The sequence below is a fragment of the Strix uralensis genome, chromosome 10 (assembly GCF_047716275.1).
Source record: "Strix uralensis isolate ZFMK-TIS-50842 chromosome 10, bStrUra1, whole genome shotgun sequence".
NCBI classification, from domain to species: domain Eukaryota; kingdom Metazoa; phylum Chordata; class Aves; order Strigiformes; family Strigidae; genus Strix; species Strix uralensis.
The window spans coordinates 20,136,519-20,153,607 of NC_133981.1; the positions used below are offsets into that span (position 1 = coordinate 20,136,519).

At 43.5% G+C, this 17,089-nt stretch overlaps 1 protein-coding gene across 2 annotated transcripts in view; it reads left to right on the forward strand.

Moving 5' to 3' along the window:
* The first annotated feature begins 478 nt into the window (after positions 1-478).
* Positions 479-17,089, forward strand: part of RAD54L2 (RAD54 like 2) — a 71,894-nt gene continuing 55,283 nt past the window's right edge. For both annotated transcript variants that reach the window (XM_074879606.1, XM_074879603.1), the window contains exon 1: positions 479-609. The gene's annotated coding sequence lies outside the window, so the exon portion shown is untranslated. The remainder of the gene's footprint in view (positions 610-17,089) is intronic.

Below are 17,089 nucleotides of genomic sequence, written 5' to 3' on the forward strand. Positions count from 1 at the left end.
CCTGCGGGGGGTGGCCGGGGGGTGTCACTCCCACGCTCCTTGCAGTAACTCCCCTCACAGCCGATGGCACCGGCAGAAGCAGCCGAGGCTCCCGGGGAGGCGCCGCATCCCCCGGCCGGGGCGCGGCTCCCGCCGTTACCCGCTCCAGCCCCTAGGTGGGCTCCCGGCCCCGTACGCCGGGACCGTCGGCCCCGCTCCCGGGCCTGCCCGAGCGGCGGATGGGGCCCGCGGGACTCCGGCGGGAGGGCGGGCGGGCCCCGGCGGCGCGGAGCAGCCCCGTCCAGCGGCGAGCGGGCCCTGACGGGCACCGAGGGGAGCGGGGTCCCCTCAGGGCCGGGACGCCCCGTCCCCGCCGCGCGGCTCCCGGCGCCTTCCCGCCCTCTGGGGCGAGGGGGAACCTTTCTTCCGCCCTGCGGAACCTTTGCGGCGGAGGCGCCTGTTGCTGCCCGGGGGATCCTGCGGCTGCTCCGGTGGGGGGTGGGGGGCCGGACGCTGGGTGATGCGGCCCCCGAGCGGCGGCTGAGCGCCGAGGCCGGGACGGAGGCGGGCGGGCGGCCGCCAGCTCCCGGGGCCCGCCGCGGCCCGCAGCCCCCCCCGCCCCCCGCCGAGGTGAGGGCTCAGCGGCGCGGTGGGGGCGCCGCCGCCACAATGGGAGCGGGCTGGGAAGGGGCGCGCCGGCGGAGGCCCGCGGCCGCCCGCCCCGCCCCGCCCCGCCGGGGGTGTGTGGGGAGCGGCGGGGGGCGACGGCCGCCCGGGGCGGGGGGCGAGCGGACCCCCGGGCTGGGGGTGGCGGGGCAGCGGCTGGCGGACCCGGGGTGGGGGGGTCGGAGTGGGGGCGGCGAGGAAACGGCCACCCGGTCTGGGAGGGCGGCGGGGCAACGGCCCCAGCTCTTGGGGAGCGGCGGGGCAGCGCCGCCGGGCCGGGGGGGCGGGTCCCGGAGCCGGCGCGGCGGTGGGAGGGAGCCGGGGGCTGCGCGGCTACCGGGCTGGGCCCGGGGCTGAGCCTGGGGGCGCGGGTCGGGCTGAGGCTGCACCCGCCCCCCGGGCCCTCGCCGGCTCCCGTGGGAGCAGGGCGGCCGGCCCGGGGACCGCCGAGCCCCGGCTTCGGGGCCGGCAAGGCAGCGCGGCTCGCCTCCCCCAGCATCCCGCCGCGTTTCGGGGCCTAAGCGAGTTTCTGATTTTGGGGGGCGTGGGCAGGCCGCCTGCGGGGGCTGCACCTGCCTCCCGTGGGGTGTCGTGACTCCTGGGGTGTCGGCCCGTGCTGGAAGGAGGGTACCGAGCCGGCGGGGCCTGCCGGAGCCCGGCTGCGCCGGGGTACAGTGGTTGTCACACTCCTGCTGTGACTGAACAGCAGTCATCTGTAGGACTGGTAAACAGACACGCAAAGTAATAATTTAGTGTCTGTGAGACTCGCTGGTGAGCTTTGGAGGGAGCTGGCTCGCTGTGTTGAGCTGTTAGCTCTTCTCGCTTGATCCTGTCTCACCACTTTTTGACTTGCTCCCTCCGTATATGTTTATGAGTTACTTTTGCTGGTGGTTACATTGGTGACTGGACGTTTTGGTGCTCATGTTTGAGAGGTGCTCGTAAACTCCATTGATTTCCCTTCCTGCCCCTTCATCGATTTGTACAAAACTGGTGCTTTAAAAAGTTCTTAGTACATCACTTTAGTCTATAGGCAGGTGGTGAATTTTTATTGTTCCCCCCAAATCTTTAAAAGGAAATAATGGAGCTCTTTTTTTTCCCTTTTTATGCTAATAAGATGCTGATGATCACATTTGCTTGTCTTTTTAACTTTATTAACGTTGGATATTCTTTGCTGGTTATTCTTTCTATGGTTATCCAACCGTATCACATCGTGCCTAGAGAATAATCACTTAGCCTATAGGAAATCACTGTAGAAACTTCTGTATTGGTTTAAGGTGTTTCTGCTGCCTGGCTGAAGGTGGTAAGTCCCCTTCCTGACTTGGACTAATGGACCTTGTGAGCACACTCTGTCGGCTTCAGTGCAAAACAATTAGTTTAGAATAAACAGGCTTTGTTTTGGTAATTTGGCCCTAGGGGCAGTAGCACTCGGCAGAGGGATGAAAACACAACAGTCTGCTTGGACCACTGCAGGTGCCTCTGACAGGAGCTCTGACCTGGCCTTGGTGTGCTAAGTGAGGCTTCTTTCCCCAGGTGTGAAGCTATACATCCTGAATATACAGAGCGAACAGCATAGCTTCTTATCCTGTGACATTACCAGCATCAGAATATAAGGGTTGTTCATTAACTGTAGGTGTTGAATGTGACATTTCCAAGAAAAATGCAGTTGCTGCTTTAAGAAAGCTGTTGTGGATGTGTGATGTTTTCTGGGTTGATGCTGCCTCAGACTGAATGCCACTTTCTCCCCCAAAAAAGCTGAATGTTTAGCAACTGTGTTCCACTTGTATTACACTTGGGTAACTGGTAACTTCTGCATCCCTAAAATCTCTTGAAATTCCAATTTTGGTACTCAAGAGTATTGCAAATCCTGGATGAGAACATCATGTGATCTTTTGAGAAGAACCAAACGTTTTCTGTCTCATCTCAATAGTGGTTGCATTTTAGTGGAGATTTGAAAGGTATGATCTGGATAGAAATTGCAACAGGCCATTACAGTGTTCTCTGGGATCCAAGTTGATGTCATGGAATAATTCAGATTGGAAAGGGCCTCAGGAGTTGTCTAGTCCAATCTGTTGCTCAGAGTGGGATCAACACCCAGTTCAGATCAGGGCTTTGTTCATTCAGGTCTTAAACCCTCCAAAGACAAAGATTCATCAGTCTCTGCATTCCTGTTCCAGTGCTTGACTGTCCTCACAAGGAAAAACCTTTTCTTTATGTCAGGTCACAACCTCCGCTGTTGCAGTTTGTCTCATGTCCTCCTGCCACACTCCTCTGTGCAGAGCCTGTGCACAGCCTTCCGTCTTCTTGATAACCTCTGTGTAGGTACAGGAGATCTGCTGTCACCTCCCCAAAGCCTTTTCTTCTCCCCTCTGGACAACCCCATCTCTCACAGCCTCTCTTCACACAGCAAGTGCTCTATCCCCCCAAGCATCTTGGTAGCCCTCCACTGAACTCACTCTGGTTTATCTGTGTCTTTCTTGTACTGGGGATGTCCAAAACTGCACGTGGTGTTTCAGATGGGTCTGAAAAGTGCCAAGTGAACAGGAGTGATCACTCCCCTTGATCAGGCAGGCTGTGCTCCTGCTGACCCAGCCCGGCGTGCTGTTAGCTTGCATCACTGCCAGGGCGCACTGCTGACTCATGTTTAGCCTGCTGTCCACCATGTGTTACGTTTCATGTTTGTGTGTACCCGCACATGTATGTGCAGGTATGTAGCTCTTCTCTCTTCCCCCCACCATGCATCTCTGAGAAGAGCCTTGTTATGTGTGTATGTGTGTATACATGTATGTGTGTATGTATATACATGTGCATCACATTACACCTTCTGCACCGCTGAACAATAGTTTTCCCATCCTTTTCCACATGTCCCAGTTGTCTAGTGGTGACTGTTGACTACCTGGCCTCTCCTAACTCTTCTACTGTCACACATACCCTGACTGGTTGTGCCTCCCAGCTGGCAGCTCTGCCTGTTGCATTGCCTTGACTTTGTTTCGCAAAATTTCATTGTGTCAAACACCTCTTTGAGATGTATCAGGTTACTAGGCTAGGAAGGGAGTGGCAGTGGAGAGAGACTTTTCCCATGAGGGTTGAGTTGAATCCCATTTGATCAAATTCAAATCCAGAATGTAATAACATAGGAAGTGTGTTTTCAAATAGTGTTGTTTATGCGTGTGAGTTAAATGAAACATTTAGATGCAGTATTTTTAAGAATGCAGTTAGTTGCAGCGCAATTACGTTCATGTAATTTCTTTAAACTTGTTTCCTTTGGGTGCTCAGAAGTTTTGGGGAGATAATAGCCTGTAGGATAAACATTCTCTGATAACAAAGTTTCTTATTTTAACCTTAATTTTGGAGAACTTAGTTCCTGCAGAGGTTAAGTACTGTTTGATATTCCTAGATACTTGGTACAGATATAATTTTGAGACGTGTGTTTTCTGTTAATTTCTACATAATATTTTCCTGATTGTCATGTTCTGATGTTATGTTAATTGCAGCTGGGTTTGTTTCAGAGAATGCTCCTCACAAGACAGGAATTTGTTGTGTTTAAGCAACATTTTTAGCTATATAAAAATAAAAGTAATACTAGGAAGAAAGTTACTGATCAGTATTTCATATTGATAACCAAATGCTAATTGCACATACGTGCTAACAAAAATAGTATATCTGAAGTTGAAACAAGTTTTTGGGGAAAAAAAAAAAACAAAAAAGGGGTGAAAAAGTGTATATTGCTTTCAGTCATGCAGATATAAAACTTACCAAGAATTGTTGCTTTGAAAAATACCTCAAACTATAGGAAATAGGCTTTTAGAAATTCTTGAAGGTCAGACATACCATTGACTCAATTTTATGTCTGAAGTGGAATAGCAGAATGTCAATTTAGTCCTGCAAGCGAGACTGATTCAGTGCTATTGTAATCTTAGAGCAGCTGTGATAATTTAAATCTTGTTCTTGCTCAGTGGTAATGCAGGAGTTGGGGTCAGTCTGACACCTCCAAAAATCTTGTGGCATTTTTAAGGTAACTAGAACTCATTTGAAGCGGAGGGCAGGGAGTATTTCATCACTTAAATTTAATAACAGCATTTTCAAATGCTCTGAAATGTGCAAGTAGGAGCAGTGATTTGAAGCACCCTGTGGTGGCCTGTCAGCCTGTCCCAAAGCTGCTGTTCTGCAGGTATGTATCTGCAAGTTTGAATGTGGAAACAAAGAAAGGACAAATGAACCAACTTGAGTATTAGTGACAACTGATTATTCAAACATTGAAAAAGATGTAAATGCTGGTATGCACCTGCCTAGAAGAAGTATTGATTCTGTGCTCAAGAAAATAACTTGCAAAAATCTTAAGGGGAAGACTTTTTAGCCAGTTGCTTCAAAACAAGGATGAAGAAATCTGTTAGATGCTATCAGTGTGGCTTGTAGTATGAACATGGAGTACAGTGTTCAAACCTTAGTGCCCTCTACTACCGTCCTAAATCCTAGGAGGAGTTTCTGAGCTGTAAAGTGCAGTCACCATTAGCTTCTTGAAAACCTATTTGAAAAGGAGGAGAGTTGATGAGAAGAACCAGGTTCTTGGTGATGTGACTTGATGTGACTCTGTCCTCCTCCTCCTCTACGTGTGCATGTAGAGTTGTATTGGTAGAAGCTTTAGTAGACGCAATACACTGACACAAAACACTTTCTACTGCTATAACTGAAATTTCTAGCCAAGAATTAAGCATAGTAACAGAATCTCTCCTCTGCTATTGTAATTGGTTCTACACTGGTAGACTTCTGCTGGCAGATAAGTAGAAAATCGGAGCTGGAGAAGCTCAATATACCTACATGCTTTCTTGTGTTACAAATACATTGAAACTTAATGCTGCACATGAGGAGGACTTTGATCAAGGCCTAACATGCAGACCAACATGCTTTACATAAGAGAGCCTTAAGAGAGGCACTAAACTTATAAAAGGAATTAAAGAGGTTTTGTAGTGATTTGGCAGATTACGGGCAGATAACATTGCTCTGGCATTCTCTGTGGAAAGCTAGCTTGATCTAATTAGCAAAGAACTGGAGCTATACAAGGGCAGAATTGATTAACAGAAGTGCAGAACCTTTCTGTTACTCAGCCAATCTGGCTGATCAGGTACAAAGAGTTTGTAGGGCAAGAACAGTATGGGAAATAATTGAAACGTGGTGGAGGTAACGTAATCTTTACTTGTACTTTCTTCCCTTGTCAATGAAAATTTTTACCTAAAATTTTTGCTTGTGAAGAAAGCTTTTCCAGGCCATCAGAACCATGAAAATGATGTTTTAGAGACATGATAATTCATCAAAGATTTTCTCTAGTCTTTGAGAAACTTGAGTCTTATCCAGGATATCAGCATCAATTAAGTGTGGGTTGTTATATTTGGAGTTGTTGAATCCAGAATAAATAGGTTGTTAAAGTGTATTGATTTCATGTGAATTGCTCTAGCTGTTTGTTGCACCCAAAGCCTAATACAACAACCAACCAACCCCCAAAACAAATAAAATCTATGAACCTGACAAAGGAATTGTGGGGTGGAGATGCTCACACAGCCTGCTGAGTCAGCTTGGAAAACAGGATGTTATTCAAAAAGGGATTGATTGAGGAGGACTGGTGGTAGGATTGACTTAAAATTAGTGAAGTAAAGGAAACTACTACATGGCTGGTGAGTGCCAGTGCTCTGGAAGATCAAAAAATTGTCATTAAAGCTCTTGTATCAAACACATACTTACGCATGGGACTTATGTGATATCTGTATTCCTGTGCCTCCTCTAATGATAATCAATGAGGGTGGTGTTGAAAAGTGAATCTTGTTCAACAGATACTGTTTCATGTATGGTCAATGAGTCAAAACCTAGATTAAAAATAGTAGATGTAGGAAACAGAACATGAATTGAGGATTTTTCAGGGATTTATAGTAGATCCAAGGCTTTGTAGTATTTTTATCGGTGGCCTGGAAGAAAACATGAAATTAGAGCTGATCAAATTTGTGGATTATGTAAAGATAGCATTGAGTAGTGAAGCATGAAGGAGGAATAGCAGCTGTACAGTGTCCTCTGAATTGTTTGGGTAACGGGGTCTAATATGGCCAAATATGGTTTTAGAGAGCTGGAACATGGAGTTATGCATGTTGTGGGAAAGACTGGAGGCTGTAGGTCTAGAATAAAGAATTGTGCTTCCAGAAACCAGGGACCTTGGAAAGGATGACAGGAGTGGAGCAGGTATGTGGCAGTCTGTGAGTCCTCAGAGTAACATTGTAAATATGAGGGCTACTAAAATAAGCAAATTTTTAAAATTCTAATGTACATCCATAATAACAGGAAATACTGAATAAGGACAGAGAGGTGAAATCAGTTGGGGAATATTTTGACCAGGTTTAACGTTAGTGTTTTTAAAGAGATGTTCAAACCCAATGAAGATGTAGCGTTAAATGTTGCTTGGGTGATTAAGTCACTCATTACAAAACTTTTTCTTGAAGTGCTCAATTGGTTTAGCTTATCGTGAAGTATTCAAAAGTCTCTCAATTTTCTTTGGGCAAAATAGGCTGGGTACCAAAAGGCTCTTTAATTTAGTGGAAAAAGATATGATAGCGGCCAGTGCCTGGAAGGTAAAAAGATTATTTCAAGTTAGGAAAAAGGCACAGATTGTTAACAATGAATGTGATTAACCATCGAAGGCATTAGGAAAATCCTTGTAACTATTAAAGGAAATTAAGATGTCTCCATCTCTAGAAGTCATCAAGTCAGGATGAAATATCATTTAAAAGACATTTGCACACTGACACTCTATATATGTACTTGTAAATGTACGAGTGTACATGCCACCGTACAAGTACAAGTATTTGCACATGCCAAACAGATCTTGCCCAGTGGTGTTCAGACTAGGTCTCTCTTCTTGCCCGAACTGGAGTTAATCAAATGATCTGATTATGATAGCTGTTCATTTATAGCACTCCTTTAAATCTGTTAAGCATACATTTTCCGTCAAGGGAATAAATGTTCTCATATGAGCCAGGTACTTAAATGAAATCAAATGTTTGTGACCTCTTTTTTTGGGAAGCACTGTCATTTTTGATGACAGGGAAGGGAAGGGGCTGTATGGGGAAGGACAGGGATAGCTGTTTCCTTTCCTGAACAAACTGGAGTATCTGCTCCAGTCTTTTTCCTCAAAAATCTGATAACATGCTCTTAAGAAGACCACTCACCAAAAGTGAGAGGTAAACTTTATATTGTCAGTGTTGGGGGCTAAGTCATTACATTCTGTAAAATTACTTTTTCACTGGGGGAAGAAATTGCATATGCTCATGGTGGCAGGGGTAGTTTTGAGTGTGAATGCATAAGGATGCAGAGTCTTGTGTTTCTCTGCCAGTATGAAATCAGTGTGTTTCTTGTTCAACAAAAGGAATGGTTTCTTTTGTGTCTTATCTGCCAAAGTGGTGAAGGATATAGAGAGGGGGAAAAAAAAAAAAAACCCAAAGCTGTGAGTCCTCTCCTGCATTGGTCATTATGGAAATGACTGATTGCTTGTGGATTTTCAGCAGCCAATCAGGGATGTTTTCCTAAACCCTTCTGGGATTGTGATGGGCACTAGTCTGGTTGTGATAGCAGCTTAATCCTGGTAACCACCTTTCCAGACATCTTGATCTTTTCCCCCATCACAAGACAGGTGCATGCCCAGTCATGTGAACGCAGGAAGGGCCATGGGAAATACAGCCTGCAGGAGCTGGATGCTTTGCTTGTGGCAGATTGCTGCTAGATGGCCTTTTCCCCCGGTGCTCCCTTGACTTCAGTAGGAAATGGATGCATACACCAAACTGCTCTTGTGCAGAAAAGATGTTTCCAGCAAGCATCAGATGTAATATTGTTCAGTAGCTCTGGATTTGGGGAAGGGCAGGTGCTATAGCAAATGACTTTCTTATCTCTGAAAGACTGTCCTGCTGGAGGGTTACCTCCTCAGAGCATTTTCCAGCCAACTGCTACCTTTCCCCCTCCATTGCTTATATTATTATTTCATCAAGGCAGGCAAGGTCTTGTATTCTTTTCTTTGCGCTCTTGGGCTGTCCTGTGCAGGAAGACTTAGAGATAAAATCCTTTTGTTGAGAGAAGCTGTTTATATTTTAATCTTTGAATTTCCTTGCTTCTTGGGGGGGGTTGTCGCTCTCCTTACTGTTATCTTGTCTGACCCGTTTTGCTGACAAAGGGAAGGCAATGAAGAGAGACAGAAGTGGTTATAAGTGAACAGTTTCTTTACTTGCAGTCTTACAATGACTTTTTTTTTTTCCCTTTTTAAAAAAGCGATCTTCTGGCTTCTCTTTACAGTTGCTTCTGCTCTAGGAGTGTTTTAAGTTAGAAAGTCCTTCCCAATGTGTGTATTTTTCTCCTTGCCTGTGGCTGTTGTAGGCAGTTGCATCACTAAAGGGCTGGTAAAGTCTTGCATCTGGCCTGGGGTCTCATGCCTCAATGCAAGCTCTGGAGAATTAATACAGCTCGTTGCGTAGCCCTGAGATTTTGGTGATTGGCAAGAGCAAGGCAGCAATGATGAGTTATAATCATAGTCTAGACAACATTTTTGAGCTCTGTATGTCATTCTGGAGGGCTGTCAGCTTCTACAGCAGATGAGACTTGGGAGGACACAAAGCTTAAACTCGAGACTTCTTTCTCTTTTTTTCTCTTAAAGGTAATCATTGTGAACTAGAATGGTTCTGAAAGTAATGATCCATGTATTTCTAAATCTGGTCTCTCTCAGTTTTTAAATATTTTGAAGTAATATATAAAATATACTGTCATGTACTATTAGTGGAATTCTCTAGTTTTTCAGGCCTTGCTGCTTTAACTACAATTGTTGTTATTATTGTGGAAGAATTGCACCACAAGAACTGGAGCAGAGTGAGAGATGAAAATGAAGAAGCTCCAATTTAGCTAACGTTTTTTGCTGCTTTCCTTAAGGAAACTCCAAACTGATACAAAAAGCCCTGCTTTGAATACAGACATTCTTTCTAGATTTCCAGAAACAATGAATCTTCCTTTTAAACTTCAACTTGTATTTTTTTCAACTTAATAGAAAAACCCTCACCTTTACCTTACAGAAATGGATTTGAAAGCTGAAGTTTCTGATGTCATTGCTATCTTGCCTTCATTTTTTACTGTTTTTAGGTTTCAGGTTAGCTAGGTTGTATTTATTATATGCTAGACAAAAGAAACTCAAGCCTATCCTTTGATGGGCTTTTTGAACTCTTACAGATTCTAGTCTTGTTTTCTTCATGGGTGTCTTTTTGATTTGTGTTCACTGTCTTAGAAAATAAAAAAAGCACAATAAAAAAGGATGGAGCAGAGGGGAAACAAAAAATTTTTGGCTATTCCTCTGTGAAATCCCATCAGTTTCATGCTGCTACTCTCCATGAGTATTATCAGCTAACTCCACCTCTCTCCTTATTTATTGCAGGGAAGATTGAGGGGGAACAGAGTTAATTGTCCAGGAGTCAGGATGAGATTTTGGAGGTGGGTGAAGCTTATAGAACTCAGGAGATAAGGATTCCAGTTTTTTCTACTTCTTTTTGTTCTACTGTTGTTCTACTGTGCTGGAACTCCTCCTGCATCCTGTACCAGACAGGTGTCTTTCTCAGGGCTGATGAGGGGATCTGTCTCTTCTCTCCTCACCCATATCTTCACTTGTCTGTGACATTATTTAGTATAAGGTTGTAAAACGTGGAAGGGGTTACCTGTGGCCTGGGTCAGATAATGGAGATCAAGAGTAGCAGTTTCTGGAGTGGCAACTTCATTCCTAGCAGGAGAAGGGATGAGAGAAGACTTTTAGGACTTCATGACAAAGATGGTTATGCCCCCTTAAGCAGTTTGGGTGAAGTTGAAGTGTTGAATGAAACGAGCCCAAAGCAAGCAGGGAACATGCATGAGGGGATATGTATACCAGTATGTATTTATGGCCAGAACTTCACAGTGGCCCTTGGTTGCATATGATGGGTTGGGGGACCCTGCTCTTGTGGGAAGGTTAGTCCTCGAGTGGAGAAAGCAGTGCATGCCAGGAGCTGTGCTTTTTGAGCAGGCAGCAAAGTATACTGTAGATTGGGAGCAAAGCAAAGGTTTCTGAGATCAAGAATAAAATATTGATTCCCTGAAGATCTTGGGGAAAGGTCTATGTTCTAGGACAGCCCAGGAATATCTGCTTATCCTAGACATAATAAGACACAACATGAAAACAAAGAAAGGTATAGGGCTGAAGGAAGTGATTTTCTTTTATTCAGGTACTAAGAATTAGCCCTTGATCTTGAGCAAGGGTATCATGCCCAAAGGAAATTCCTCTTGATGAGGTTAAAGAAACTACCTGTTTGTTCTCATGGTGCAGATTGTATCACTTCGCTTTGTCACCACGTAGAGGTGTTTGTTTCATGAGTCCTGCTTGAGTGAATTTAGGAAAGGATCTGCCCTGACCTGGAGAAATTTCTGTCTGATAGTTACTAGTTTCTCTAGGTCAGGGCAGCTTATCTTCCTGCTCCCCAGAACAGAGCCTTATCCTTTCTTTGCCCCTTTAATGCTGGTACCAGCATGTAATTGCAAGGAGCTGTTCATAGAATCTATCTTTAAATATGTTAAGGACTTGCATGAGGAGGTCTGTTACTATTTTGCTTTGAGTTCTGGGCAGCTTAAAAGTATTTGCTATGGGGAGAGAGATGTACATATCAAGGGTATCTAACTGCATGATAATTTATGGTACTTGTCCCCTTTGATTGGCAATTGCATTGATTTTTCAATTAAAAAAAACCCAACAAAATGAACTTCAGAAATAGATACCTCTCCACACAAACCACATAGTGATGCCATGACTATTTGAAGAAAGAGACAATTGAGAGGATTAAGTATGAGAATGTTCATGTCTCACCTCAGATATGTGCACCATCCTTTTGATTGGTGTTTGTAACGAAGGTAAGGCAGCTTTGTCACAAGGACCATCTCATTTTCTCAAATTAAAACGCTGTCTGTCCCCTATACTGGAGCAGCATTCTGGCTGCTAAGACCATGGCCCTGGGGACAGAGATGCCAGCTTGGTCAGGCCATACCCAGGGCTGCATGTTCCCACCATCTGACTGTTTTTCCCTTTGTGCCTGCACAGCTGTGCATGCAACTTTGTAGTAAATTGCATTTGGGAACTGAATTTTGCTTCCAGGTTGTTTTTCAGCTGAATCAGTTTGCTGTCCAGCCACACAGATAGTTGTGCTGGCATGATATGGGAGTGGTGTGCTAGTGGGAAAGAGCAGCTGCTGCAGAGACTGTGTCCGAAGCTGCAGTCAGAAAGAGTGAAAATGGGTAATTTAATCAAGGCCAAATGTTTATTACCCTTCTGGTGCCTGTGAAATCTGAAAACTGTCTGTCAATGTCAGGACATGTCACTGTCTCTCAAATTGGTGGCATTAGCATCAGGTTTTGGTTGCCATCTTCTGTTTATCACTCTTTTATTTAGTCCTTGCATTATTTGCATCGCTTACTGATGAAACCAAAAGAAACAGCATTCCTAGCATAACATAACTTTCCAGAGGTTTAGATGACTTTTGCAGCATTGCTACTTAACACTTGTGTGAAAAGGCTATGGCTTCTTTCCAGAAGTAGTGCAAGAGTTGTATGTTCCTTCCTTTAAAAAAGTGCCGGGGTTATGGAGTGCACCTCAGCAATGAAACACAAGCTTCTGGGCATAGGAAGTAAGAAAAATCAGATTGTTTTTGCAGGGGATGTTGGGGTGTGGGAGATAGCAGGAAGAAAGAATATTTTCTTAAATCAAGAAGTTATTGTAGGAGTGGTGTCATCCATTGGCTTTTAGGTTTCTTGTCCACAGATTGAACAGATTGAGGGAAGAGGACCAAAAAAATAAACCTTATGAAATCAGTGCCTTTCAACATTTAGTGTATGAAGTGTACCCCAGGCTCTAAATGGAGTAAAGCAATTGCCTTGAAAACTGGATGGCAAGATGACTATTGCACAGAATAGAGAAAATTTGGGGTTGAAGAAATTGGCATGAGATGGGATATATGGGGAAAAGCTGTTATCCCAGAAGAGATTTTTTTCTGATTTTCCCTCAATACTGGTATGCAGTCCTCTTATCTCTGGAGGAGAATTTCCTGGGGAAGCTGGTTTTTCTGGGGGGGAAGCTCTTAACCCTGGACAATGCATAGTAAGAGTTACCCTAGCCAGCATTTTTAAGTTTCTGTCCACTATAACTTCATATCCTGTTTTCCAAGGAATGTGAGTAACTAAGGTCTTTATTATGTGATGTGAATTTATTTATTCTATAATGAAGATAGTTAACTACTTGAGGGAAATAAAACCCAGATAACGAGTAGAGAACACTGAGGAGATGGGTGATCTGCTTAGTCATGCAGACTCTATAAGAAAATGGTTTTTTTTCTGACTCTCCCTTGAAAAAAATTGTTTAGAGGTGCCTTTTTCTTCCTCCTGTACTTAGCATAGCACTCGTGAAAAACAAGAGAGGAGATCTTATATTTCAACTAAATCAATACTTCTGGTCAGTGAAATGCTTATCTTAACAGAATGAGATACAGAGTTGTTAGCCTATGCTGCTAGGGTGGAACCTTTTTGTGAATATATGTATAGTTTTATTGTGATGAGGAGGTGCATCCTCTAGCAAGCCTTTATCGTTTGCCTCCTTCATTCCTAACAGAGAGAGAACTATGAATGAAATGGAGTGAGATTTTACAGCATTGCCAGTAAATCTGCCCTGGAAGTGCCATGTAACTAGTTTTCTCTGTTAAAGAATGCTATTAATTGTACTCAAGAACTTCAATCAAAAGAAGAATTATAGTTACTATTCACATTTCTGAGTTCAGCCCAAATCAATAATGATCAAGAATTCCTACAATTAGACAAATGGGTAGTTTCAGTAAAATGACTTGGCAACCTTGATTCAAGACTAATAATTCAGTAATCTAATAATTCAAGAGAAAGGGAGGAAAAATAGAGATGGGACAAGAAATTCTGTTCCTGTTATATTTTGGGAGATACGGGCAGCTGAGTGTAGGGATGTTGACTTTCAACATATGGTCCCCTTCGCTTGGGATGGTAACATGTCAACAGGATGCTGGAAGAGCTGGCTTGCCTGCAGTTCCTTCTGTATTTGCTCACTGGGTACGGTTGCCAGTCAGGCAGCGTTTGCAAATGCTAAATGAGCTTTGATAGAAAAAGTGGTCACTTGGGGAAAGCAGTTGACTGAAACTTGCACTTAACTTTGAGAGGAAGAATACCCAAAAGGTTATGTTTTTTTGAAGATCACAGCTGAATGCTCTTTATCATTCTGCTTCTGAATCTTGGAAACAACATTTGGATTCTGCATGGGTATGAATATCTATGGAGTTGTCTGTTCAGCAAGAACAAGTACTCCAAAAGACATTCCTAGCATTTATGAAAGTTAAGTGAATTTATACATTTGGGAGATAGTGACATTTTTACTCTGAAACCTGTGTCTAGTAGCCAGCAGCTACTTCTGTAGATGACTGTTGTGGTGCTTATTCACCATACAGTGTTTTTTAATAATTTGCTAATATGTCCCTTTTCAGTTGCACCTTCCTGTCTTAGCATTGGATATGCTTGTGCCCGTTCATAAGGGTAATTAATGTCCTGTTTAACATAAGTTGGGAGTGGACAGTTGGGTATGATTACCAAAAGGGTATAGTGACCCACAGCCACGGCATACGCAGTATTTGCATATCTCCTTAGCCAAACTTGCATTGTGCTGCTTTTAAAAGTCTTTTGAAAGTAAGCTCAAGTATGTGCAGTTGTATACTCACAATTTTATAAGCTAAAATTGTAATATGTATATCATGAGACTCAGAGCTCAGTTTCTTCTGTGAAATAATACTTATTATCTCTAATTGGGGTGTTTTTTGTGTGTGTATGCAAATGATCCCCTGAACAGTGTGTTGGATTGTTTGTACGGTACGGTGAGAGGCAGTAAGGTGCATTCTTTTCCTCTGCAGGCCTGTCCAAACCATTGGGAGGTTTTGAGCCAGCGAACCACAGCCAAAGTGGTGGTTCCATTACTAAGGACAAAAGTACAGGAGGCTATTTCATCCAGTTGCTTTCCATGTGAGCTGCCTATAGTGTCAATCAAAATAAATATATTTGTGCAGGGTAGATAAGGATCAGTGTGAGTGTTTTATTTTGACCTGTTCAGTGGAGAAGGCAAAGATCAACAGGTTTTGGTGACTTTGTTCTCAAGACTAGCAGAAAAGTGACCTTTATAAGTGGCACTTACTGTAAATTTTTCCAGCACTATGCAAGTAGAATGTTCTGCTGGAGGGAATGACTCTGAAAGAAACCCATGTTTCTGACAGTTTTTAATCCTTTAATGGATTTTTAATCTACAGTGGAATCCAATAAAAATTAGTTTAATGTCTGATTACTTGACAGACTGGAGCAACTTGGGTCTAACATATGCTAATTGTCATCTTCATATCATGCAAGTTCAAAACTGTTTATTTCAATTTCCTCCTACTTCAGGATTTTTTGGTTTTCTTCTTTCTTTTTTTGCTTGTGTTCAAGTTTCTTTGGTAAACTGTAGGTGGCATAAGTAATGCTTTCTTGTCGCTAGTGTAATTATCATTGCTGGAGGTGGGGTAGGGAATGAAGAGGAAAAAAACCATGCTGAATTCTTCTTTTTTCTAAAAACTGCGTAGACCAAAACCCCGGGTTTGAAGTCCAGTTCTGAAGAGGAAGAAAGATGAGACGTCAAAAACAAACTCCCAGTCGCCTGCAACTCTTTGTAGTGAAATGCAGACATATGACCAGAGGAAGAGTTAAGTTGTGTTTGCTTTGTGATCTGTTGATGACAGTGTGCAATGTGACTGGCGTCTGTCTCATAGGGGATGGTGGGTTGTCCTGGACCGCTGCTGATGGGAAAGCTTGTTTCCTGAGCACAGTTAAAGGCGCTGAATCATTCCCCTGTAATGAAATGTGATTCTCTGGGAGGCAAAGAAAGAAGAGTGTGTGGATGGAGCAATACTGAGGAAACAGGATAGATGAACTAGGCCTTTCAGCACTGGGAAAACATGCAATTTTCCTCATTCTGAAAGATGAAAACATTGTTTATGAGCTATATCAGAATGTTTCTGTGGGATGCTCTTCAAGGAGGTAAGCCATAATGTTAGCATATCTCAATGACCAAAGTCCTAGCTTGTCTTCACAGAGTGACAGTGACTGATCTGTACTTGAGAGGGGATTAGCTCTTTGTCTTTTCACTCCTCTCTGTTCCACTGCTTCTGTTTATGTAATTTATTCTTGATTTATTACATAACTTCTTCTCTGGCACCTATGTATAACAAGAGCTTAAACTCCTAGAGGGATGTTTCAGTTATCTGGATCTTCCTTACTTCTGGGAATTGGCTCACATCTTGACATAGTTTTGGTACTCACAAAGGGAAAGCTTGGCATACCTCTCCCCTGAGATGGCTTTTAAAATCTGTCTTTTGGAATTTGAGAGCGGTTATCATTAATGCAGCGTAGGCAAATTTGCCCCAACTTAATCTGCTATCTAAAATGTATTGAATATAATTTGGAATCCTGACATGCTATGCCCTACTATTGGTTCTTCCCCATCATTTGAAAACTTCTCGGGATTTTACTCCTCTCACAGGCACTGCTTGCTTTTCTATAGCTATAGCACCATGGGCAAAACCTGTAAAAGCACACTGGAACGTGGCTTTTGTGTTGAAGTGCAGTTTCTTTGAAAGCAGAAACAGTGGTCAAGGAAAGAAAGTTTCCTTTTCTCCACGTTTTCTTCATCAGAGAATGCAAGTGCCATTTATACAGAAGTTGCCAGAGCTAAAAACGTAAATAGAGATTCTGTGAAGTAAGAGACAAAATTTTTGTTGATTTGTGATGGTGTTAATTCAAGTGAATATCAGTAATTACTGGAAGCAAAACTGATCACATGCTTCTTACCTCAGATAGCCTGAACTTTTACACAGCACAAAAAAAACGGCTCTTCTAGATAGGGTGGTTCACTGGTGAGGACATTCTGAGTATTTCAAAGGAAAGAGCTGATTTACAGGAAGCCAATTTCTACTTCAATATGATTAAATAAAATTGCTTTTAAAAGCAATGCAACATTGTTTAGGCAAATAATTGTATACATACATATATGCAAACACAAAAATAGTTTGCCCATTTCTGCTGGCTCTGTCCAGAGGTAAAGAGCTTGTCAGTGCCTTACAAAGTCTCTGTGGAAGTGAGTGCTGACATCCTACAAAGAGTATTTTTCTTTAAAGGTTACAGAATGTTGACACTCTCAGCATCCCTTCTGAAGTGCAGGAGAGAAAGGACCCTGTGGCAGGAGGTTCCTGCAGCAGTTGATGAATGATGCTGGTGTGTGCCGCTGCCACCAGGCCAGGTTGTGTAATGATCTGCAGATGCTGCCATTGACTCG